The following is a 26,354-nucleotide window of genomic DNA, read 5'->3' on the forward strand; positions in this document are numbered from 1 at the left end:
CATGCGTCAGCGCATTGTCAGTGCATGTGCGAATGTTACTGAAGGCGAACTACTCGATGTTGAGAGGAATGTCATTACACGTATTTCCAAATGCATTGGGGTTGACGGACATCATTTTCAGCATTTATTGCATTAATGTGGTACTTACAGGTAATCGTGCTGTAACAGCATGTGTTCTCAGAAATGGTAAGTTCACAAAGATACATGTATGAATTTGGAACAACCGAAATAAAATGTTCCAACGTACTTATGTTCTGTATTTTAATTTAAAAAACCTACCTACTACCAACTGTTCGTCTAAAATTGTGAGCCATATGTTTGTGACTATTACAGCACCATCTGTCACAAAGCGAAACAAGTGGCCCAACGAAAATATTCATATATCTTTACGTACTACACGAATATGTAATAAAAATGCGGGTTCCTATTTTAAGAAACGCAGTTGATATCCGTTTGACCTATGGCAGCGCCATCTAGCGGGCCAACCATAGCGCCATCTGGCTTGCCCCTTCAAGCTAGACGAGTTTCGTTCTTTGTAGTTTTTTCGTTTGACGCTTATTTCATGAGATATTTAGCCTGGGCACGATCAATGGACCACCCTGTATATTGTATACACAAGAATTTATTTCCTGGTTGCTGGAGGATGTGTCATTTTCTATACGTGGTCATTACGACATTTTTAGTAGTCCTGGCTTAAAATCACTTTGCATTGTGAAGTTTCTGGCCATTGGCAACGTCTACGAGCGTATATCACAACAGTTGTAAATTCTTATCTTCCTGCTTGAATACCTAGTCCAGAAGTTAACTCCACAGTCTCACTCTGAAAATTCTTAATCTTTTGGATGACAAAAATTTAACTCAAAGGAACATTTCAGCTTATTACACTTTTTTTGTAGGAAAGGGACTAGACTTTCCACTTGCTAACGAAGCAATGCAGTGAGAATATTATCAATCTAAAATTCTTAAAAATAGATACGTATTTAACAGATATCAAAAGCAAACACAGCCCTGCTTCCTACGAGAGCTCAACAACGATTAACCCACTTATGTCCAGCGATTCTGTTTCAAAACAGCTTATCTACGTCACCATTTATGAGTCTAAGGACGTTTGAATTACTTCAGTGCTAGATGAAAACCAAATTCATCGCGTGTAAATACATTACAATTCTAAATGATATCCTTGGATAATGTTCTTGTAAAATGGAACTTCTATTGACAATTGTTTTTTATAACTGGGTTAAAAGAAGAATACAGTATGGGTTACGGCAAAAATAAAAAAAACTGCTTTACTCTCGGAATTCAAAACTGAGCAACTTATTTTTTGATGCAACAATCTGGCACCCTTACCAGGACGGATTACCTGAAGCAATAGAGAAGATGCAAAGAAGAGCAGCACGTTTCGTCACGGTTTCGTTTAGTTAATTGTGAGACCCGTACGAAGATCCTCAGCAAACCACAGTGGTAGACGCTGCAAGTGGGGATTGTTTAGCACGGAGGAGATAAGTACTGAAATTCCACATTCTGGCGCGTCCCACGAAATGTCCACGACGAGGAAATAAGAGTTCACCAAAGGTCATACTTCCAGCGCAGCATTTGTGGGTGTAACAGGGTGATGGAGAGAGTGTAGCGTCATCAGAAGTACCCGTCCTCACACACCGTATATTGGCTTACGGACTACATACGCAGATTTTCATGAATGCACTGTCGAAACCCAGTCTCTGCACAAAGCAGAGGTTTTTCAGCAGTTAAATTTAACGCACCGTCTAGTAGCCTGTTTTCTACTAACTCGCAAATATTCATTAATTATGTGACAAATTTTACATGTAATTATAATAAAGGGAAGAACAGAAATAATGTCCCATTTTAGGCACTAGCTTGAAAACTTAGAACCATACGTTAATAGTGTATATCTTTCGAAACAGCAATTCATATTGTGAAGTATAAAATTAAGCAGATCTAACAAGAGTCCGTATTACGGAAATTACGCCGACAATTACAATGAGGAAAAATTTTAATAAATGAAGGTGTCAGACAAGGGCGTACTTTATCGTCTACACATTTTAACATTATACACTCCTGGAAATGGAAAAAAGAACACATTGACACCGGTGTGTCTGACCCACCATACTTGCTCCGGACACTGCGAGAGGGCTGTACAAGCAATGATCACACGCACGGCACAGCGGACACACTAGGAACCGCGGTGTTGGCCGTCGAATGGCGCTAGCTGCGCAGCATTTGTGCACCGCCGCCGTCAGTGTCAGCCACTTTGCCGTGGCATACGGAGCTCCATCGCAGTCTTTAACACTGGTAGCATGCCGCGACAGCGTGGACGTGAACCGTATGTGCAGCTGACGGACTTTGAACGAGGGCGTATAGTGGGCATGCGGGAGGCCGGGTGGACGAACCGCCGAATTGCTCAACACGTGGGGCGTGAGGTCTCCACAGTACATCGATGTTGTCGCCAGTGGTCGGCGGAAGGTGCACGTGCCCGTCGACCTGGGACCGGACCGCAGCGACGCACGGATGCACGCCAAGACCGTAGGATCCTACGCAGTGCCGTAGGGGACCGCACCGCCACTTCCCAGCAAATTAGGGACACTGTTGCTCCTGGGGTATCGGCGAGGACCATTCGCAACCGTCTCCATGAAGCTGGGCTACGGTCCCGCACACCGTTAGGCCGTCTTCCGCTCACGCCCCAACATCGTGCAGCCCGCCTCCAGTGGTGTCGCGACAGGCGTGAATGGAGGGACGAATGGAGATGTGTCGTCTTCAGCGATGAGAGTCGCTTCTGCCTTGGTGCCAATGATGGTCGTATGCGTGTTTGGCGCCGTGCAGGTGAGCGCCACAATCAGGACTGCATACGACCGAGGCACACAGGGCCAACACCCGGCATCATGGTGTGGGGAGCGATCTCCTACACTGGCCGTACACCACTGGTGATCGTCGAGGGGACACTGAATAGTGCACGGTACATCCAAACCGTCATCGAACCCATCGTTCTACCATTCCTAGACCGGCAAGGGAACTTGCTGTTCCAACAGGACAATGCACGTCCACATGTATCCCGTGCCACCCAACGTGCTCTAGAAGGTGTAAGTCAACTACCCTGGCCAGCAAGATCTCCGGATCTGTCCCCCATTGAGCATGTTTGGGACTGGATGAAGCGTCGTCTCACGCGGTCTGCACGTCCAGCACGAACGCTGGTCCAACTGAGGCGCCAGGTGGAAATGGCATGGCAAGCCGTTCCACAGGACTACATCCAGCATCTCTACGATCGTCTCCATGGCAGAATAGCAGCCTGCATTGCTGCGAAAGGTGGATATACACTGTACTAGTGCCGACATTGTGCATGCTCTGTTGCCTGTGTCTATGTGCCTGTGGTTCTGTCAGTGTGATCATGTGATGTATCTGACCCCAGGAATGTGTCAATAAAGTTTCCCCTTCCTGGGACAATGAATTCACGGTGTTCTTATTTCAATTTCCAGGAGTGTATAAGCGATGCTACCAGAACATTCGAAAAGAGTGCCACAAGGGATCCATGTTTGCCTGCGGTCTTCAGTCCAGAGACTGGTTTGATGCAGCTCTCCATGCTACTCTATTCAGTGCAAGCTTCTTCATCTCCCAGTACCTACTGCAGCCTACATCCTTCTGAATCTGCTTAGTGTATTCATCTCTTGGTCTCTCTCTACGATATTTACCCTCCACGCTGCCCTCCAGTACTAAATTGGTGATCCCTTGATGCCTCAGAACATGTCCTACCAACCGATCCCTTCCTCTAGTCAAGTTGTGCCACAAACTCCTCTTCTCCCCAATAGTATTCAATATCTCCTCATTAGTTATGTGATCTAACCATCTAATCTTCAGCATTCTTCTGTAGCACTACATTTCGAAAGCTTCTATTCTCTTCTTGTCTAAACTATTTATCGTCCACGTTTCACTTCCATGCAAGGATACACTCCATACAAATACTTTCAGAAAAGACTTTCCGACACTTCAATCTATACTGGGTGTTAACAAACTTCTCTTCTTCAGAAATGCTTTCCTTTCCATTGGTCCTCTCTACTTTGACCATCATCGGTTATTCTGCTGCCCAAGTAGCAAAACCCATTAACTACTTCCAGTGTCTCATTTCCTAATCTAATTCCCTCAGCAGCACCTGATGTAATTCGACTACATTCCATTATTGTCTTTTTGATTTTTTTGATGTTCATCTTATATCCTCCTTTCAAGACACTGTCCATTAAGTTCAACAGCTCTTCCAGGTCCTTTGGTGTTTCTGACATAATTGCAATGTCATCAGGTTTTTTATTTCTTCTCCCTGGATTTTAATTCCTACTCCAAACTTTTCTTTTGTTTCCTTTCCTGCTTGTTCAGTGTACAGATTGAATAACATTGGGAATAGGCTACAATCCTGTCTCACTCCCTTCTCAACCACTGCTTCCCTTTCGTGTCCCTCTACTCTTATAGCTTATAAACAAGAATAAACACATTACCATACTATTATATGTAGACGAGATTATATTAACGGTAAATTTTTATGGCGAACTACAAAAATCAATCCATCTTTGCAAGGATTATAATTTTAAGGTAGCAGTAAATAAAACTAAAGATTGGCATTCCATGGGAAGTGACCAGTATGAAGCAAATTTGTAAATGAACATCAGACTTTGGAACATATAAAAATCACTTTTAAGGACGATAAGGATATAGATTACGTTACGGGGGTATTAGAGTACGCTATCTTATTAGGCTATTATTTGATACGAAATTGACCACCGGATGAACAGGAGACGCGGACCCGCCAGTATAACAGGGGACGAGGAGTATTGTGGTTTCCAGCACAGAAGGAGACACAGCAGAATGGACCGGTCAACGACATCGAACATGGACTGGATGTCACCTAACAAATCAGACACGGATATTTCAACCCTTCAGTGTTGGTGATGTGATGGGTGTGAAGGGGAAACGTGAAGGAACTACCACAGTCTGATCAACACCATGTACTGACCGACAACGACCGTTGAGAACTGTCGATGGTAGCTGTAAAAACACCATGAAATCAGCGGAAGGAAACATTCGTCAGTTCCCAAGTTCTACAAGTCATTCAGCTACTATAGTAACTGTGCGTAGGGAGTTAAAAGGAATGTAGTACAGTGGTCGAGAAGCTCCGTATAAAATACACTGTCCACGAAATTTATTGCGAACAGAATTAATAGCACAGAAGTATTAAATTTAAATGCAATGCAATGTGCGCATCTCATTGTTTATGACTTCGTATCTCCAAAACTACGATACGAATGTGGTTCTTAACCCCCACAGAAATTGTTGCCTGACAGTAACGGATACGTGTACCATGTTTGCTTGAAATTGGTGCTGTGGAACATACACACACATTCATCAATTTTTGTAATATGTAGAGATAAATTAAATGTATTTAAAGCTTCCTAACGATTTATGCTCACACAACTCCCAGTCACAGTCCATTACCGCTGTTTCTTGTGCCACATCCATAACTTCTACCGTTTTTTGACATGACGTAATAGTCAGTCGCAATAACATTTCTGCCTATCTGTACAAGTATTCTCTACTTTTCCTGTCATTTATGTTATCGACAAAAGCAAAACGAGGATAATGGAATGTAGTCGAATTAAATCAGGTGATGCTGAGGGAATTTGATTAGGAAATGAGACACTTAAAGTAGTATCTGAGTTTTGTTATTTGGGCACCAAATAACTGATGATGGTCGAAGTAGAGAGGATGTAAAATGCAGACTGGCAATGGGAAGGAAAGCGTTTTTGAAGAAGATAAATTTCTTAACATCGATTACAGAGTTAAGTGTCAGGAAGCCTTTTCTGAGAGAAGAATTTGTGGCACCTCTTTACTGGAAAAAGGGCTCAGTTGATAGGACACGTTGTGAGGCATCAAGAGATCATCAATTTAGTATTGGAGGGCGGCGTGGAGTAAAAATTGCACAGGATAGAGTAACATGGAGAGCTGCATCAAACGAGTGTCTGGACTGAAGACCACAACGACAACTACATGTTAGTATGCAAAATAAAATGAAATATCTGTCTAATTCATAATTTTGCCGAAACTGTCCTACACATAAACAGGCGCTGCGCACAGAATCTACTTGATTCAATGCTGAGCAGTTACAGAGTACAGTCACTATGCAATCTATCATTGTCTTACAGTTTTTCCTGGCGTTTTTGTGACAGCGCTGTGTAATTTTCGACTATCATTAAATGTATATAAACGTGCAATAGCCGTTTAAGCTGGGTCACATATGAGCTCAATTCAGATGATAAAGCCATGAAAGTGGGAGATAAGTAATATTTGGATCATTAATACACAACCGAGTGAGATGGTGCAGTGGCTAGCACACTGGACTCGCATTCGGGAGGACGACGGTTCAATCACGCGTCCGGCCATCCTGATTTAGGTTTTCCGTGATTTTTCGTAAATCGCTCCAGGCAAATGCCGGGATGGTTCCTTTGAAAGGGCGCGGCCGACTTCCTTCCCCGTCTTTCCCTAATCTGATGAGACCGATGTCCTCGTTGTCAGGTCTCCATCCCCCCCCCCCCCTCCAAAAAAAAAAAAACCATCACATTAACACACAATATTTATATGACAGCATTTCTATACTGGCGAATATGGTAGTGTAGCAAAAGTGTATTTGGTATACTAAAATGTATATGCTAACTGTTAAGAGCAAAATTAATGATGAGTTCATATTTTGAGATAGGCTTTCGCTTTCAGCAAATTTAAATTATATTCGGAAGGGTATATTACAGAGGTAACAGTTGTACTCTGGAAGTGACATACCGATGATTCAACTATTGAGTAAGGTCTACCACTACAGCTGCTGGGTCACGTTTTTATTTGCTGCAGGATGTCTCCGGTCATCCACAAGTGATGTGGTTATCACGACCGCAGGAAATGCGGCCGCCACGATTGGAGGCTCCTGTCGTACAGACAGTAGATCTATAGACGCCAGTCACACTCCATATTGCAAGAGTACGGGCGATATAAGCGGATCATGGCGTGATGTTAGGTTTCCAGGCTCTGGCGATGTTTTATCACAATCCTCACCCTATTGGAATACACCCGTGCCTAAGGGCGGGCTCTACCACATGAATGCTCCGTTTTGACGGAAATCGCCCTCTTGGCCATAAACTGTAACTTTCGGCTTTCGTGGCCACTTGCTGACAAACTGCCTGTTGGCTTCTGTCTCGGTTCTTCGACCGACGATTCTTTGATGATTGTTCTGAGGTTTCGCCAACACGAGTGGCTGACATTGTCAAAGTTTCAACTGGTGCGCCAACGTCCAAGGGCTTTTCTGTTGTCATTACCACTGCGGTGCTCCCCATGCTACCTGCTACGGTTGTTCGCTGCAACACGGAATGCAGGATCCGTTCTCCTTGTGGCTTTCCTCTTGCTAACTGAGCTATTGTCACGTTTGTGTATTTCCACAGCTTCCCTGAACAAGCTGGTCTGATAGCTCTTCTCTACAGCAAGAAGTTCCGTGACGGCGAATTTTACTATGTGGGGGCTGGGGTCTCACACAGCACGTGCCCAACCACAGACGATTTCTCCAGCTGACCCAACCTACAATGCCACTTATGTTCGGTGATTCTGATGTAGACTGATCGTCCAGTGATAACAACATAAGCTTTTCCACATGGACACGGTATGCAGTATATTCCAGAAATTGCAAGTGGGTCCCTTTTCTCCTTTGCCGATCTCAGACACTTTTTGATCTTCTTCGTCGGTTTAGCCTATAAGTAGTCTTTACGCCATGATTGCATGATTGCATAATGTACGACCGATTCTGTCCATCATTCTGGGAATGTCTGGCAGAAACGCCGTAGCCGACATTTCTTTTTCCATTGCGTCACTCCACGAGTGTTTGATTCTGTGAGAATTCTTATGTAGATGGTGAAGTACCTTTTGCTCCTTAAAACCCTTTCTAGGTGATGCATGTCGCGTCTAAGGTGCTGCCTCTCACATATTCGTCTTGCTCGCACTACAAGCGTGTTAATCATGATAGATTGGTGATTTGAGAGTTTGTGCAGGTATTGTTGCGCGTGCGTCGTTTTTTGATACACGCTGTGTCCCAGATTTTCACCATCCAACGTGACCAGCGACGGCATGGAGACCGTTCAGAAGTCTTAGGAAGCCACCGAGCTGTTTCTCTCTACGGCTCCACACGGCGAAGATATCGTCGACTTATCTGTATTACACCTTAGATATACAACTCATCAAGTCCAACGCCTATGCTTTGAAACGAAGAAATTGATAACTATTGGACTAAGTAGGCTACCCATGGCGACGCCATCCAGCTGTTCGTAGAAATCGCCATTCCTTATGAAATAGCTCCTGGTGAGACATGCATCAAGCCCTTCCATGTACGGGAAAGCCCTTGGAGGTCGGCATGCCGGATACGGCCGCGAGCTCGTCTCCAATGCACCACCAGCAATGGAGTGTGGAGCTTTAATCATGTCAGCCACTCGTGCTGGCGAAATGTCAGAAAAATCATAAAGAAAAAGTATTCTCTATCAGTTAAAGAGATGGTTTTTCTTCGTTTGCTCTCTTGGTAAGAGATGTGCAGGATGAGAATATATTAATTTTGTGTGTCAATCAGCATCCTCCCCCAATCCTTTTTATTTCTCCAGATAATCTCACCAGAATGGGAATATGTATGGTTGAATCTGATGGTAGGGAAGCAGAGACGTCGTTGTGTGTTCTGGGATTTGTAGTATCGATTTGACAGCTCTTCTCTGAGACGTCTAGCGAATCTGTTTCCTCGGCCGGCCGGAGTGGCCGAGCGGTTAAAGGCGCTTCAGTCTGGAACCGCGCGACTGCTACGGTCGCAGGTTCGAATTCTGCCTCGGGCATGGATGTGTGTCATGTCCTTAGGTTAGTTAGGTTTAAGTAGTTTTAAGTTCTAGGGGCTTATGACCACAGCAGTTGAGTCCCATAGTGCTCCGAGCTATTTGAACCCTTTTTTGAAACCTGTTTCCTTGCGAATAACAGCGCTTTCCGATTTTTTAGGCTGAGGATTAGGACATGTACATCCCCGACTGTGTTAAAAAAATGGTCTCCGGTGTCGACTGCCTCCACTGACTTTGTTGAAGCGGCACTTAGTATCCCACTGCAGACTAGGTAAGAATTAATGTTCCTTGAGACATTCCGTGGTATGATTTTGTCCCAGTTAGTTGGGACTTTTTTTGTTGATTACGACAAAATCATTTATTTTACTTCGCAGAATATTCTACAGTGATTCTCATTTCGTTTCATTGAGATTTTCAATTACTTTTCATTCTACTCCAGCTTGCAAGGTGCCCCTTATTTGCACATAATAGCGCATTTTACTTTATTCCCACTTTTGCTATTTCGCATACGTGATTTGGATGTATCAACGCTGCAGTACGTACGGGGCAAGGAGCGAGCTGTAGGTTCCCACGCTGGCCGGTAGAGGAGGTTGTCCATCTGGCGCTCGCAGAGCCAGTGGAATGAGGTGCCGTAGCAGAAATCGCTCGTCACATCGGCAAAGAGATACATGGGGAAGGTACATATATTCTGGCGCGAATCAAGTAATTGTTATTAGTAAATATTTGCTGACAAAAGTTGCCTTTTGCCACTCAACATTAGGAGGAGTCTACTGGTCATTAATACTATATTTCAGTAAGTTTACAATGCCAGGAAACATTGATACTAAGAAATAAATGAATAACTTTGGCATAACCGAAGATTTAGGAGCGTATACGAACTATACCGATTGTACGCTCAAGTCGGCACTTGTCGGTACGATGGCTTTCGATCTAGTCATGTGGTAGACCATGCTCTCGTACTGTTAATAGTTATAATGAGTGTGAACAACCTCGTTTTATGGTGTTTCTTAAATAACCGCACCGTAATGGCATACCGGGTAAAAATTACTTGGACGGAGAAAACTTCTTCCCGTTTCATTACGTGAGACATAGACAACAGTATTGCACTTTCAGAATCCGCCGGCGCTGCTACGGCTCTGCAAGGGGACATAAAACTACGAGAGCATCTCCACATAACAGGAAGAAGAATTCCTACGCGATGGCTCATAAAGTTAGTTCAAGGGCGGACTGGCTTAGTTATCGCAATACTCGGGTAGGAAAGCGTAGCCAGTTATACTATTAATTTCTATCAATTACTATTTATACTACTTACATACTATTTGTACCACCTACAAACTCACCTGCCAAACTGAGACATTTCTGGACGTTTAGTGCGAGTGGAGGGTCCTTGCACGCTTTGTTCATGCTGAGAGAGACCATGTGCCATCAGCAGTTGGCTCTATTTGATTAATTACCTATATTGTTTTGTATGAGAATAGTTTATCCATTAATTTTACGGATGTTACCCTTTGACAGAGCTCATTTCCTGTGAAAAACTAGACTGAAATCTTTCCACCATCGGACCGCGTGCAGAGAATCGTAGTTCGCAGCTGCTTATTGCCTTCAGCAATACTTTTGCAGTGCAAAAACGTACATCATATCGCGGAATTCTGAAAATTACTTTCCATGTCTTGAGACACGATTCTTTGTTTGGCCTCCCCACAACGTGTCAATGAAGTAAAGATGTTGCAAGTACACTGTATGCCGTTGTGTACAATAGCAGATTCTGTGCAGAACGAAATCCAGTTCGTACATCTCGTCACTGGTTTGAACATTGTGGAATTTACCACTTCTAGTGGAAAGTTTCTGAGGTCTCTCTAGCTTGCCCACTGCTCCTTACTGTTGCAGAGTTAGATTAGGGTTTGTCAAGAAATTAAAGCAGGATTATACTCCCTTTACATAGTTCCCCCTTTCTCTTGTATCTTTCCTTAAGTTCATCACCCTCGTTTTTCCTTGTAATTTGTGTTGGATAGTTGATAATTTTAGAAGTAAAGAACTGTAACTTCATTTTGGTGTCAGTGTACGCTTATGTATTGAATGATTTACGAATATTCCATATCACCTCACATTTTTCCGCTTGCTGCATATTTTGCACCCCGAAATATATAGATGAAGTTTATTCAACTCAGTATGACAGTTCAGGAAGTTCCTTCTTCATATGACCCACATCATGCCCATGCATCACTGGGAGCGTCCCGCTGTGTTATTTTCTATCAGTGTTTTTCATGATTAGTTCTGATCGCCCAGCCGTACACACACAGTAGGCTTGCGTAAGATTACATTTACATACATGAGTTATTCCCTGCCTTTACTGAGTCACAATAAGTGCTAATAGTCCACGTTATAGTTTCCTTGTCAAGCCTACATAGAGTTCATTCACACAAGCAAAGCGGTATAGTGCATGAACACACTTAAAGATACGTAGTACGAATTTTCATTGACACAGGGGGAGTAGGCAGTTTGTCCTTGACAGTTCAGGCGAAGATAGGATCATACTGGCGAGGGAGTAGGCAGCTTGCAATACCTTTATCACTGAGAATATCACTGTGTTCTCGATATCTACCAGTCGCCTCGGACACCTACTAGAATTAATATTCAGTTTCCTATACTTATCTGCTTCCATAGCTGACGAACAGTCAGTGTGTCTGACTACTAGGTGAAGGACTTGGGTTCGACTACTGGTACACCCAGGGACTTTTTTCCCGCAGAAGGGGCGGGGAGGGGGAATAGAATGAGATGAATTGAGTTCCATAAGGCCATCTGAGAATGATGACTAGCGGCTTCCTCTACTTAATTCTACGCGTTTTTTTTATTATTACTGCCGCTTCACTGCCATCAGTTTTCGGTACGGCAACAAAATACATTTCTGGCATTTTATAAACGATAATTTTTGAAGTAAGTACATTTGTTGGCAGTCCGCTGCTTCTGAAACGCAGCACGCTCACAGTGTCCATTAAGGAGGGTAGGACGTCAAACGGGCCGACTTGGAGCAGGAGAGGCATCACAGGACATTTTAATTTCCACTGTCTATAATTTTACAAATAAATTATAAAACTTTGTTAGCAACACCAGGAAGGATTCAGGATTCACACTCATTGCAGTGGAAGTTCGAAAACAAGACAAAAAAATTTTTTTACGTGTGAAATTTCATCATTTTTTCACTTACTAATGGCTACATTTGTTGCTATAGGTACACTTTTCTTCATAAGTTAGAGAGATTCTTCGATGAATTTTGCGCAGCATACGTACCATACTCACAGGTGTATGAAACTCTAGAATTTATTTAATTTATGAAAAAACGAATAAACTGTTATATTTTAAACTTCATGTTTTGAAAAAACACAAATTTTATAGTAAATTACCTCAGTTTTTACCACAGTTTTTAATAGATTTGGAAAATTCTAGAGTTTCATACACTTTTAAGTATGGTTTGTATGCTGCGCAAAATTCATCGAAGTATCTCTCTTACTTATGAAGAAAAGTGTACCTATAGCAACAAATACTGCCATTAGTAAATGAAAAAAATGAAATTTCACATGTAAAAAAAATCTTTTCGTTATGTTTTCGAACTTCCACTCCTATGAGTGTGAATTCTGAATCCTTACTGGTCATGGTGAAAAAGTTTTATGAATTTATTTGTAAAAGTATAGACAGTGGAAATTAAAATGTCCTGTGTCACCTCTCCTGCTCCAAGTCAGCCCGTTTGACGTCCTACCCCCGTTAAGGAAACTGTACAGGTGTTAGTGTGTCATTTTGTATTAGTGACCCAATCTTGGTATACAGACTTAGCACTAGAAGCGGTGGACCGACGACGGACCCCTGTGGAACGCGCCGCGCTCTCTCACTCTCTACACCGGTCAGGCAGGTGAGTTATTGCGGAAGCCCTTCCCGCGTCGTGGTATCCGCGAGCGAAGCGGTGCCGAGTTGCTCGAAGCCCCGCTCTGCGTCTGGTTGCGGACCTCACACGGCGCCAGCTGCAGCCAAGCGCCAGTTATCCGGGCGGGGCGGGCTTCGCGCGCTGCGGGCGCCGTATTTACCGACTGGCCGCCCGCCGCCTGTACACGGCATCATCGCGCCTGCGTTTGATGTGGACCCGCCGGCGGCAAACAAATCCCGGGGCCGCCGCCGGCCGGTCGTTCGCTCGTCGGCAAACATTCGCCCACCCCCTTATCCAAACCCGACCCACGCGCCGACGCCGGGTCCCTTCTGCCCACGCGCGCGCCAACTTCAGGCTACTGAGGCGTTCGCAGACTCCAGCACACATATTTTGCAGGACGATTCCCCGTCGCCTTCGAAACGCCCTGAGACTTTCTCGCCTCTACAGTTTTTTCATGGAGAGATCATTCCATTAAGTGCATACAACTAATGTCAAGGGAGAAATACACTGAAGAGCCAAAGAAACTGGTACACCTGCCTAATATCGTGTAGGGTCTCCGTGAGAACACAACGTGGCATGGACTCGACTAATGTCTGAAGTACTGCTGGAGGGAATTGACACATTGAATCCTCCACGGTTGTTCATAAACCCGTAAGAATACGAGGGAGTAGAGATGCCTTCTGTACAGCACTCATAGGCACTGGTATCAAGTTATTATCAGTAACTTGATGCGAGTGCCTATGAGTTTAATATGTACACCACAGCACTGAAGATGATCACTATGTGATTGAAAATCCATTTTGCTGTCAATAAACCATCAATATCGCGGCCAACGCTGACCTTCCTTTTAATTTAACACACAGGGTGATTCAAAAAGAATACCACAACTTTAGGAATTTAAAACTCTGCAACGACAAAAGGCAGAGCTAAGCACTATCTGTCGGCTAATTAAGGGAGCTATAAAGTTTCCTTTACTTGTACATTTGTTCGCTTGAGGCGCTGTTGACTAGGCGTCAGCGTCAGTTGATGCTAAGATGGCGACCGCTCAACAGAAAGCTTTTTGTGTTATTGAGTACGGCAGAAGTGAATCGACGACAGTTGTTCAGCGTGCATTTCGAACGAAGTATGGTGTTAAACCTCCTGATAGGTGGTGTATTAAACGTTGGTATAAACAGTTTACAGAGAATGGCTGTTTGTGCAAAGGGAAAAGTTCTGGACGGCCGAGAACGAGTGAAGAAAATGTAGCACGCATCCAGCAAGCATTTGTTCGCAGCCCAGGAAAATCGACTCACAGAGCTAGCAGAGAGCTGCAAATTCCACAATCAACTGTATGGAGAGTCCTACGAAAAAGGTTAGTTATGAAACCTTATCGTCTGAATTGAACGTCAACTACCCGAGGCGATGGATCGGCCGCCAGGCAGCCCGTGACAGAGCACTTCATCACTGGCCTCCAAGAAGCCCTGATCTTACTCCCTGCGATTTTTTCTTATGGGAGTATGTTAAGGATATGGTGTTTCGGCCACCTCTCCCAGCCACCATTGATGATTTGAAACGAGAAATAACAGCAGCTATCCAAACTGTTACGCCTGATATGCTACAGAGAGTGTGGAACGAGTTGGAGTATCGGGTTGATATTGCTCGAGTGTCTGGAGGGGGCCATATTGAACATCTCTGAACTTGTTTTTGAGTGAAAAAAAACCTTTTTAAATACTCTTTGTAATGATGTATAACAGAAGGTTATATTATGTTTCTTTCATTAAATACACATTTTTAAAGTTGTGGTATTCTTTTTGAATCACCCTGTATATGGTCGTTGTGCACACAGCACTCCATGGAGTCGCCAATCAATAAGAAGTGTTTAAGCTCAGAACAGTGTTCCTGGAGCCAGTCTGCAGCAATTCTGGATGTGTGGGGTGTCAAATTGTCCTGCTGCAATTGCCCAAGTCCGTCGGAATGCACAATGGACATCAATGGATGCAGGTGGTCAGACGGGATGCGTATGAACGTGTCACCTGTCAGAGTCGTATCTAGACGTATCAGGGATCCAAAATCACTCCAACTGCACACGCCCCACACCATTACAAAGCCTCCACCAGTTTGAACACTCCTGACATGCAAGGTACATGGATTCATGACGTTGTCTGCATACGCCTACACGCCCATCTGTTCGATACAATTTGAAGCGAGTATCGTCCGACCAGGCAACATGTTTCCTGTCATCAACAGTCCAGTGTCGGTGTTGACTGGCCCAAGCGAGGCGTAAAGCTTTGTGTCATGTAGTTATCAAGGGTACACAAATGGCCCTACGGCTCCGAAAGCCCATATGGATTCTCAGCATCGGTCGTTGGTCCCATTCTTGTAGGATCCTTTTCCGACCGCAGCGATGTCGGAGATTTGATATTTTGCCGGATTCCTGATATTCACGGTACACTCGTGAAATGAGCGTTCATCGCTACCTCGGAGATGCTGTGTCCCATCGCTCGCGCACCGACTGTAACACCACGTTCAAATTCGCTTAAATCTTGGTAACCTGCCATTGTAGCAGCAGTAACCGATCTAACAACAGCGCCAGTCATTTGTTGTCTTGTATATAGACCTTGACGACCGTAGCGCCGTATTCTGCCTGCTTACCTATCTCTGTATTTGAATACGCATGCCTATACCAGTTTCTTTGGCTCTTCAGTGCACATTACAGTTCATAGTATGCAATATGTAACTAGTGTTAAGTCCGCATATTTTTACATATTCCAACCTTAATATGTGCACACATCAGACTGTTGGTTGTTTTTTCTCTGTATTGAACGTCTTCCAACAAACACGTCACAAACTTCACGACCTGCTGTTTTTGGCATGGTCGTAACTGTTCCACTAAGTGGACTACGCCTGTCAGTATAGACCGACCATTTTGCTCCACACATTTGCTGACGTGCTGCGCAGGAGACAATAAGCATTAATCGCTTGCTCTTGTCACACATACTTCTAGATACCAACCAACCAACTGACGAGCCAAAAACATTATGACCACCTGATTAACAGCTTGTTTCTCCGTCTTCAAAACGAAAAACTTCAGTGATTCTGCGCAATGGAATCCAACAGTTTCGTGGCAGGTTTTTTGGAGGTATGTAACATTAAATGTCTACGCATAGGTCAAGTAATTCGCAAAAATAACAGGCCGCTGATTTGCGTACGCGGTGATGGCGTCCGACAGCAACCCAGAAGCGTTACATGTCATTTACGTTAGGCGAATTTGGTCGACAAGAGATGAACGTGAGTTTGATATTATCCTAAAACCACTGTCGCATTGTTCTGGCTTCAAGATACGCACAAAATTATACTGCTGAAAGATGACATCGCCGTCGGGGCAGACATCAACCGTGAAGGGCTGTATGTGATTCGCAGCTGTCACTGCGCCTTCGATTTCTACCACAGGTCCCATGCAAGCGTAGGAGAATGTCTCCCACAGCATAATACTGCTCCCACCAGCATGCGCCCGTGGCGAGCGGCACGTTTCGAGCTGCCGTTGTCCCAGATGACGGCGTTTCTAGAGACCACCAGCGTCCTAGAATAGCAAAAATGTGATTTGCTCGAAGAGCTGACACGTCACCATTGAATCCTAATGGCCACGTGCCAACTCCAGTCGTCATTGGTTCAACATGTGAACATGTAAGGATGGTCTGCTGCGGAGCTTCGTGTTCAACTGTGTACGATGGACGGTGTGCTCCGAAACACACCAGCATAGTTCTCTCTCGGCGCAGACGCCAAAGATAACCATCTCCGAATACCACGTTCAGTGAAGAATCGTGAACATCCAACCATTTACCGCCTAGCGATAGTTCCACGGGCCTTCTACCTCTTTATGTAGATACTCAAGACAGTAGCACGTAAACATTCGACCAGCTTCGGCGCCGGCAGGGGTAGTTCGAGTCCTGCCTCGAACATGGATAAGTGTGATGTCCTTACGTTAGTTGGGTTTAAGTAGTTCTAAGTTCTAGGGGACTGATGACCTCAGATGTTAAGTCCCATAGTGCTCAGAGCCATTTGAATCATTTTGGACCAGCTTCACCGAGATACTCGTTCACGGGCTCTGCGGAATAATACTCTGTCGTTTACGGAAGCCGCTTATGTCAAAGGATTTCCCAATTTGCAGCCTAATCTTTGCAAGGTTGATCCACTGCCCCTTTCTGCTCCGCTTATACACACTACTGGCCATTAAAACTGCTAGACCAAAAAGAAATGCAGATGATAAACGGGTATTCATTAGACAAATATATTATACTAGAACTGATATGTGATTACATTTTCACGTAATTTGGGTGCGTAGAAATCAGTACCCAGAACTACCACCTCTGGCCGTAATAACGGCCTTGATACGCGTGGCATTGAATCAAACAGAGCTTGGATGGCGTGTACAGGTACAGCTGCCCATGCAGCTTCGTAGCACGCTGGACTCGCATTCGGGCGGACGACGGTTCAATCCCGCGTCCGGCCATCCTGATTTAGGTTTTCCGTGATTTCCCTAAATCGCTCCAGGCAAATGCCGGGATGGTTCCTCTGAAAGGGCACGGCCGACTTCCTTCCCCATCCTTCCCTAAGCCGATGAGACCGATGACCTCGCTGTTTGGTCTCTTCCCCCAAACAACCCAACCCAACCCCATGCAGCTTCAACACGATACCACAGTTCATAAAGAGTATGGCGTATTGTGACGAGCCAGTTGCTCGGCCACAATTGACCAGACGTTTTCAGTTGGTTAGAGATCTGGAGAAAGTGCTGGCCAGGGCAGCAGTCGAACATTTTCTGTATCCAGAAAGGCCCGTACAGGATATGCGGTCGTGCATTATCCTGCTGAAATGTAGGGTTTCGCAGGGATCGAATGAAGGAGGGAGCCACGGGTCGTAACACATCTGAAATGTAACGTCCACTGTTCAAAGTGCCGTCAATGGGAACAGAGGTGAGCGAGAAGTGTAATAAATGGCGCCCCATAGCATCACGCTGGGTGATATGCCAGTATGGCGATGAGGAATACACGCTTCCAGTGTGCGTTCACAGCGATGTCGCGAAACACAGATGCGACCATCCTGATGCTGTAAACAGAACCTGGATTCATCCGAAAAAATAACGTTTTGCCATTCATGCACCCAGGGTCGTCGTTGAGTACACCATCGCAGGCGCTCCTGTCTGTCTTGCAGCGTCAAGGGTAACCGCAGCCGTGGTCTTCAAGCTGATAGTCCATGCTGCTGCAAACGTGGTGGAACTGTTCGTGCAGAAGGTTGTTGTCTTGCAAACGTCCCTATCTGTTGGTTCAGTGATCGAGACGTGCCTGCACGACCCGTTACAGCCATGCGGATAAGATACATGTCATGTCGACTGCTAGTGATACGAGGCCGTTGTGATCCAGCACGGCGTTCCGTATTACCCTCCTGAACCCACCGATTCCGTACTGTGCTGACAGTCATTGGATATCGACCAACGCGAGCAGCAATGTCGCGATACGATAAACCGCAATCGCGATAGGCTACAATCCGACCTTTATCAAAGTCGGAAACGTGATGGTACGCATTTCTCCTCCTTACACGAGGCATCACAACAATTTTTCACGAGGGAACGCCGGTCAACTGCTGTTTGTGTATGAGAAATCGGTTGGTAACTTTCCTCATGTCAGCACGTTGTAGGTGTCGCCACCGGTGGCAAACTTGTGTGAATGCTCTGAAAAGCTAATCATTTGCATATCACAGCATCTTCTTCCTGTAGGTTAAATTTCGCGTCTGTAGAACGTCATCTTCGTGGTGTAGCAGTTTTCATGGCCAGAAGTATATTTATGGTACCGCGTCACGTTCCCCCAACGCCACCAGGCGGCATTCGACGTCGCGGGCTGCAGTGGTCATAATGTTTTGGCTTATCAGTGTAAATACACAAGACCTGAAATAGGTTGTTAGTCTGCAGATGATGTAAACGCTGATGTAGTGTCGTTCCGTACCACGTCCTCAGGCATCAATATAAATATCTGACCATATACCCGTTAAACGTTAGATGTGAAGCGCTGCATGAGCTCCTGTTAAGGAGATGCTTCAGTTGTCACCATGAGTTGCTTTCGTCAAAGTCAAATATCATCAGGTGAGAAGTGCCTGATGCCTTACGAAGAAAGATTTCGGTAGCATATATCTCTGCACTAGGTAAGTGGCATAACAAAAATATCGAAGCAAAAGTGAGCCTGCTACACCTCGCGTTCTCTTACTGTGTCAACACGCGTCGGAAAACAGAATTATTCTCACAGTGCTACGCCGTGTCTACGTATCATACACATATAAATACATAACGTACGCTATTGAAACAAAACATTACGATCACCTGCTCAATAGTGTGTTGGTCCACTTCTCGTACCGAATACAACAGCGACACTGCTTTGCATGGATTCGCCAATCCTGCAGGTGTGTGGCACCAAATGTCTACGCACAGACCAGGCAATTCCCATAAATTGTTGCCCAGTAGTTTATGGGTGAGGAAATATAGCCTGATAGTGTCCAGATGTGTCCCGTCCGCTTCCGGTCAGGCGAACCTGTTGGTTGATGAATTAACGCGAGCTAACCATCATGCTCCTTAAAATACTGAACGGAAATACTGGTCTTGTGAGCTGAACAGTTGCCCCGTTTGAAAATGCAATCACTGTCAGGGAAGCTATCAAGCATGAAGGACTGCTGGTAGTCTGCAACAACTTTCACAAACTCCACAGCTGTCGTGGTACCACCTACCACTACCACAGGTCCGACAGAAGCTGAGCTGAATGCTATCTGAAGCGTAAAACTGCCCCCACTGGTCTCAGTTTGTGGCACTAAGCATGTCTGAAGAGGTGTTCGTCTGGATAAAGATGTATCAGGAATGACCACGCATCTTGTCTAAAAGGGAACGTGTTTCAGTTAATTCGGCTTAACGTTTCCATTCACCCAGGATCCTGTCTCAGTCATCCTCTTCCACTGCTATCGTAGCTGACGAAGTCGTTTGGTCAACACAGGAACACGTGCGAGTCGTATTATGAAGATTCCCATATTCAACAATGTCAGCTAAATGCGTTCACCTGCTTTACAGAGCGGGCGAGCCTTCTACCTCTACTTTCTGTGATGAGGCGTGCACGTGTGGCACCATGTCCTCTACTCCCGGTTTCATCGCCCTTGACTCACTTGCCATAGATGCTCGCGTAAGCAGCACTCAAACAGGCGACCAACTTTTCCATTTCCGAGATGCTCCTTGCAGGCGCGTTTCGCCAACGACACATGCGTCGGTGGATTGCCCCACTTTCGGTACATGTAGCCGCTAGACAGATCTTTACGTGGCTATAAATATTCCTCCCGCTGCTTTTGGAGTTCGCAGTATAGAAATCTTTTTCCTCTCATGTTTTGTTAAATTTTTTCTCTCTAGATTGTTCATCGAACTTCACTTGAGTAGCTACCAGCTCCCATGCAGCTAGCTTTTGTTGCCAGCTTGTATGGAAGCAAGGCCGAATTTTTTTGCCGTGAGGCCTGAATCTTACACAGGAAGATCCTCAGGTCAAAATAAATGATCTCGATTAAAACTGGCGGATATGTAGAAGGGTGAAACTAACGCAATACGTAATATTTTGTTTTTCCCGTTTTCAGTTTGAAGGGGTAAAAAAAGGGGATATCTTCGAAATCATGACGTATAAAAATGTGTTCAAAAAAATTTAATATGTAATTAACTTTGTTAAAAACTGTACAATCTACTTTTGTAATAACCTAGAATTTAGCCAAATACCCCCACCATTAATTCATTTTGAAAAATGAAAACTTTTGTTACCACATAAATTAAAGAATCTTTCACACCACATCCATTCAGATGTTATAAAACCTGTGTACAGAAATAAGGTTTATGGAAAATAAACTGTACACCACGTACTGTCGGAGTATTTTCAACATACCTAATTAAAATACCCAACACATTCATTGTTTTTCCAGTTCCTTGTTTTACTCATTTTTGTTTTATGTTTTCAATGTTATTTTACGTCTCAAATTCATGTCTTTTTGTTTATGATCATTTAATCTACCATTTCACATACGTGTATTTTTAGTTAAAATAATAAGTAACTCATTATTATGATACCAAATGACTACGATAATGATTTTCTGGAAACAAATGCATAAAACAACTTTTTTTATATCGTGCACATAAAATGAACGAAAGTTCTTCACCTAATACACACGACGAGCATCACAATATAATACAAAATTCAGCAGGATTCTCAAATTGTGGCGATGTAGAAAATCGTTCGCGCTCAGTCAGATGTTCACGAAAATAATACTAAAATCGTAAATTTTTTATAAACAACACACAGCGTCTTCAGTGCTCTGAGACATTTATAATTATTCTTTGTTTTTTTTTTCTTATCTATGTTAACCTTAAGCTGGTAATCAGCACTGACTTGTAATCGAACCAGCGTACGAGAAAGTCGAGTTTTCGACAGGGAGAGTCTTTGTATCGCAGTATGTTCTTTAAGGCCGTCATTACAAAAGTTCTTACCTTGGGAAAGTTCAAGTCAAAATACTGAATAGAGAATTAATTTGTAAAAGTCTGTAGCAGAAGATTCTGAAACAGGAGGTACATTTATTTAGCGATTTACAATGACTCCTTGATTTCGCCTGACCAGCATTACGGCGTCGCTTAGACCCTTCGGCAATGTCGTGAATTGATTTCGTGAACGAATCTGCTCTTAGCCGTGACTATTGCTAGATTCCAGTTATTCTGTTACCTTGAATTACGGAAATTTATAGCATTACCAATCATTTCTTATTAAGATATTGCCGTTGCACAAGGACAGGCTCCGATGGATCTAACGTGGGAAGAATAAAGGTTAGTTAGAAATCTCCCACTTCAACGGAGAGACGTAAACTACATTCTCCAGCACGCAGAACATCGACTCTACAAACCATTCTGCACTGCTGAAACCACAGTCACGTCGTTATTGCTACTTTCGCTTCCACTGAAGTAAATCTTGACACTACGTCCTTAATTGTGCGAACTAATAGTTTCAAGTTATTAGTTTCGTTATACTTGTGCACGGCATTCATTGATCTTTAATTAATCAGAGACAGAATAGTTAATTTGTAGTTAACTCACACCAGTAGCTCAAACCAGTAACTTTTCACAACGTTTGTACTTAATTCAAAGCACTGAAAAGGTTCTCTTTGTGATAGCATAAAACTGAGAACCTAACTGACAGGACCTTTTAATATGTTGTACTAATCAGCGTTTAAAAATTTGTTTCATGATATGGCGAAGGCTGTGCATCTGCAGTTGTAGAGTACCAGTACATCGTACGTGAAGCTAACGCTCCAGAGCTTTGCGCGCGCCAGCACATCTCTGTCTTTATGCACCTGTGCCACTTGGTAGTTTACTCCTGACACACGAATATTAGTTAAACTATTTCATTTCTTCCAGTAGTATCTTAAGTTGTAGATTACAGACACTACTGTTATTCAGCTGTTCTCTTACCCAGGAATTACACTTGTAGAAAATGAAGTGATTATAGTGTGTCCATATTAAGAGTTTTGTCACAGTTGAGGGCATTGTTAACTAATTCTGAGATTTTTCTATGTTATGGTCAAGATCGGAGCACAGTACAGTATACCGACAGAAGGTCAGTCAAACGTTCAACCTATCAGTGAGTTGGCTGAAATGGAGGTGGAAAAGGTTTCAACCCAATGTGTACTTGATTCCTTGTCCAAAACCTTGAAACAATTAAGGCCTTTAGCATCTCAGCAGTCTACAACGTGTACTAAAGTAGGAATATGACTACTAACGTAGGAAATATTGCCTCTCAGCCTGAGACTGTTGCATCTCAATAGCCTGAATGTTCAAAGCTCGATCTGAATTACCTGCTAAAATCTCTGTAGTCTCTGCAGAACAGTTAGAAATCTCTAACACAATTAAGTAACTCCAGGAATCAGAGGAGCTGTTTACCTCTCAATCACACCAGATAGGGCCAGATATTCCAGAGACTGCCGTGAACTAGTGCAGCGAAGTAGTTTCTAATTTTTTGCCAGGTTGCGAAGACTTGATAATCTACGTCTTCATCTACATGCCTGCTCTCGAGACCACACGTAAGTGCCTGGCAGAGACATCATCGGACCACATTCGCAATAATTCCCTGTTATTTCATTTTCCAGCAGTGCGGAAAAAACGAACACCTGTATCTTTCGCGCGAGCTCTGATTCCCCTTATTTTATTGGCTCTGAGCACTATGGGACTTAACTTCTGAGGTCATCAGTCCCCTAGAACGGAGAACTACTGAAACCTAACTAACTTAAGGACATCAGACACATCCATGCGCGAGGCGGGATTCGAACCTGCAACCGTGGTGGTTGCGCGGTTCCAGGCTGAAGCGCCTAGAACCGCTCGACCACTCTGGCCGGCTTATTTTATTGTGAGGATCGTTTCTCTCTATGTACATCGGCGTCAATAAAATATTTCCGCATTCGAAGGAGAAAGTTGATGATTGAAATATCGGGAGAAGATCCCACCGAAATGAGAAATGCTTTTCCTTTAATGATGTCCAACCGAAATCCTGTATCACGTCCGTGACGCTCCCTCCCCTAATTCTCAACAACACAAAACGTGTTGCCCTCCTTTGAACTTTCTCGATGTACTCTGTTAATCCTATGTGGTAAGGACGATATTGCAGCGCCTGTGTTACCTGAACTACGATGCGAAGTTCCTTCAGACATGCATGCACGTAGACGCATGATTGTCGACATGTGGAAGTTTTGGGGTATCCGTAAATAGTACACTGATAGCTAAATGGTAAGGCGACCACTCGTGATAAACAGGAGGTCCGGGTTCGAGTCCCGGTCTAACAAAAATTTTCATTATCGTCATTCCATTCTACGGCTGATGGTTGTCCATATTCGCAACTGCGAATACAGTTAAATGCATCTGGTAAGGATCCTACACCTCGCACCAGTACTCTACAAGAGGGCGGACAGGAATAGTGTATACAGTCTCAAAGTAGATTGTTGCGTATATTCTAAGCGTTCTGCCACTAAAATGCAGTCTCTGGTTCGCCTTCCCCATAAAATTTAAGTTGTTCATAATTGTAGTTCCCAGGTATTTGGTTGAATTTACGATCTTTAGATTTGCGTGATTTACCGTGCACCCGAAGTCTAACGGATTCCTTTCAGCATTTACGTGGATGACCACATACTTTTCGTTGTTTAGGGTCAACTGCCAATTGGGGTGTAAAGCTAGTTCCCGTCCGTAGTATAACATTACACGCGCACCCTGGGTAACGCTAAATGAACTAGCACATACTGGCAGTCAGATAATCTGAGGATCTTTCAGTAAGAGTTATGTCACCAGACAGACCAAACGGCCCTTCTCAGGTCCCTCTGACCAGGAAACTCGGACCCGTGGTTCGAATTTGTCACATAAACATAGAAGGCATAAGTTATGCAAAGTGCCAGTTTCTATCAAAACTATTAAAAAATGACAACATTGACTAGGTTGCTATACAGGAAACCCATTGTAATACAGTGCAACAACTAAATAAAAGGGGCAAAATACCAGGCTATGAGCTGTTGGGAGCTTCCTATCAAGCTTCCTATCATAGGTCTTATGGAGTAGCCACATATGTCAAACAAGACATCGAAAACGCTTTCCTAATTTCTACATCCACCAACGAAGACATTCATAACGTTGTCACAAAAATCGGAAGCATTACCGTCTCCAATATTTATAAGCCACCTGCTACACCTTGGCCAGCAAAATGGGCAGAAGACGAATACTTATACCATGTATCGATGCTAAGTATCGATTCACGTTTAGATCAGCTGCCTCGAGACAGGAATACAATCCTGACCTGTGTTTCGTCTCGTCCAACAACAGAGACCAACCTCTCATGGCCTTGCGTAGAGTTATGCCCGAATTTCCGCACAGTCAACACCGTCCCATCATAATAGAAGTAGGAACTCAAATTCCCATAATTACCTCTATTCCTCGCCCACGATGGAATTTTAAAAAAGCCAATTGGACTGGGTTCTCCACAGATATGGACAAATGTTTGGGTTGGATACCACCTACTAGCAAAAATTACCAAAGATTTGTTGGTGACATGATAAGCACGGCCAAGAAGCACATACCAAGAGGGTACCGCAAAGAATACGTCCCTGGATGGTCCCAAACCAGTGAAGAACTATACCAGAGCTTCCTTGAATCCGGAGATCAGCAAATAGCGGATGAACTGCTTCACAGCTTGGATGCTGCCAGAAGACAAAAGCGGACGGAAACTGTAAAAAGCCTAAATTTCCAAACATCTACCAGGCAAGCATGGTCACTGCTGAGAAAACTAGGTAGCAGCCCACCAGCTCAACGACAAAAAGCAGCTGTAAGACCAATGCCATAGCTGCACATCTAGATAACACATCTAGGACACCAAAGGATAAAACACATACAATCCAAGTGAAGCGAGAACTCAAAATCTTAAAAAATGAAGCCACTGAAACTGAACACTCTCGCCCTTTCTCTAGCGAAGACATAGAAAATGCTCTGAAAGATGTCAAACCAACAAAGGCACCAGGTTTCGACAACGTTCACCCTGAATTCATAAAAAACTGTGGCAAGTATACAAAAGTATGGCTGGCTCAATTTTTCACAAACATCATGCAAACTGGCAATATCCCACAAGAACTCAAACACTCTAAGGTAATAGCTATTCTAAAGCCTGGGAAGCCAGCTGACAACCCAAAAAGCTACAGACCAATTGCCCTGCTGTCTGTAATTTACAAATTACTAGAGAGGCTTATATATAACAGAATTAGTCCAGTATTGTTCAAGGCGATCCCAGTTGAACAGACAGGCTTTCGACCAGGAAGAAGTTGTACTGACCAGGTATTGTCACTCACTACTTACATTGAGGCGGGATTCCAGAGAAAATTGAAAACATCAGTCGCCTTTATTGACCTCTCAGCAGCTTACAACACTGTGTGGATAGAAGGAATCATATACAAAATTCTTCGAGTAATTCCTTGCAAATCTATAGCACACTTAATAGACAGCAAGCTCAATGATAGGGTGTTCCAAATAAGTATGGACACCGACTACAGCTCCACCAAAAAACTAAAGAATGGCTTACCACAAGGATCAGTGCTCGCACCACTGCTGTTTAGCCTCTATATTGCAGACCTGCCGGAAACACAATCAAGAAAGTTCGGGTATGCTGACGATTGGGTCCTCGCTACAAGATGTAGCACAATTGAAGCATCTGAGGATATCCTAACGAAAGACCTGAAGATAATGGGTGAATATATCTGTAAGTGGACACGTCAACCAAACGCTTCCAAAACAGAGGTTAGTTGCTTCCATCTCAACAACAAACTCGCTGGAAAGGCATAATAAAACTCCGAAGTACTTAGGCATGACGCTGGACAGAACACTATCTTTTAAAGAGCACCTAACAAAGACTGCCGAAAAATTAAAGACAAGAAACAACATTATTCAAAAGCTCTGTGGTACTACCTGGGGAGCAACGGCCTCCACTCTC

This window comes from Schistocerca piceifrons, chromosome 5 (genome assembly GCF_021461385.2).
Source record: "Schistocerca piceifrons isolate TAMUIC-IGC-003096 chromosome 5, iqSchPice1.1, whole genome shotgun sequence".
Lineage (NCBI taxonomy): Eukaryota > Metazoa > Arthropoda > Insecta > Orthoptera > Acrididae > Schistocerca > Schistocerca piceifrons.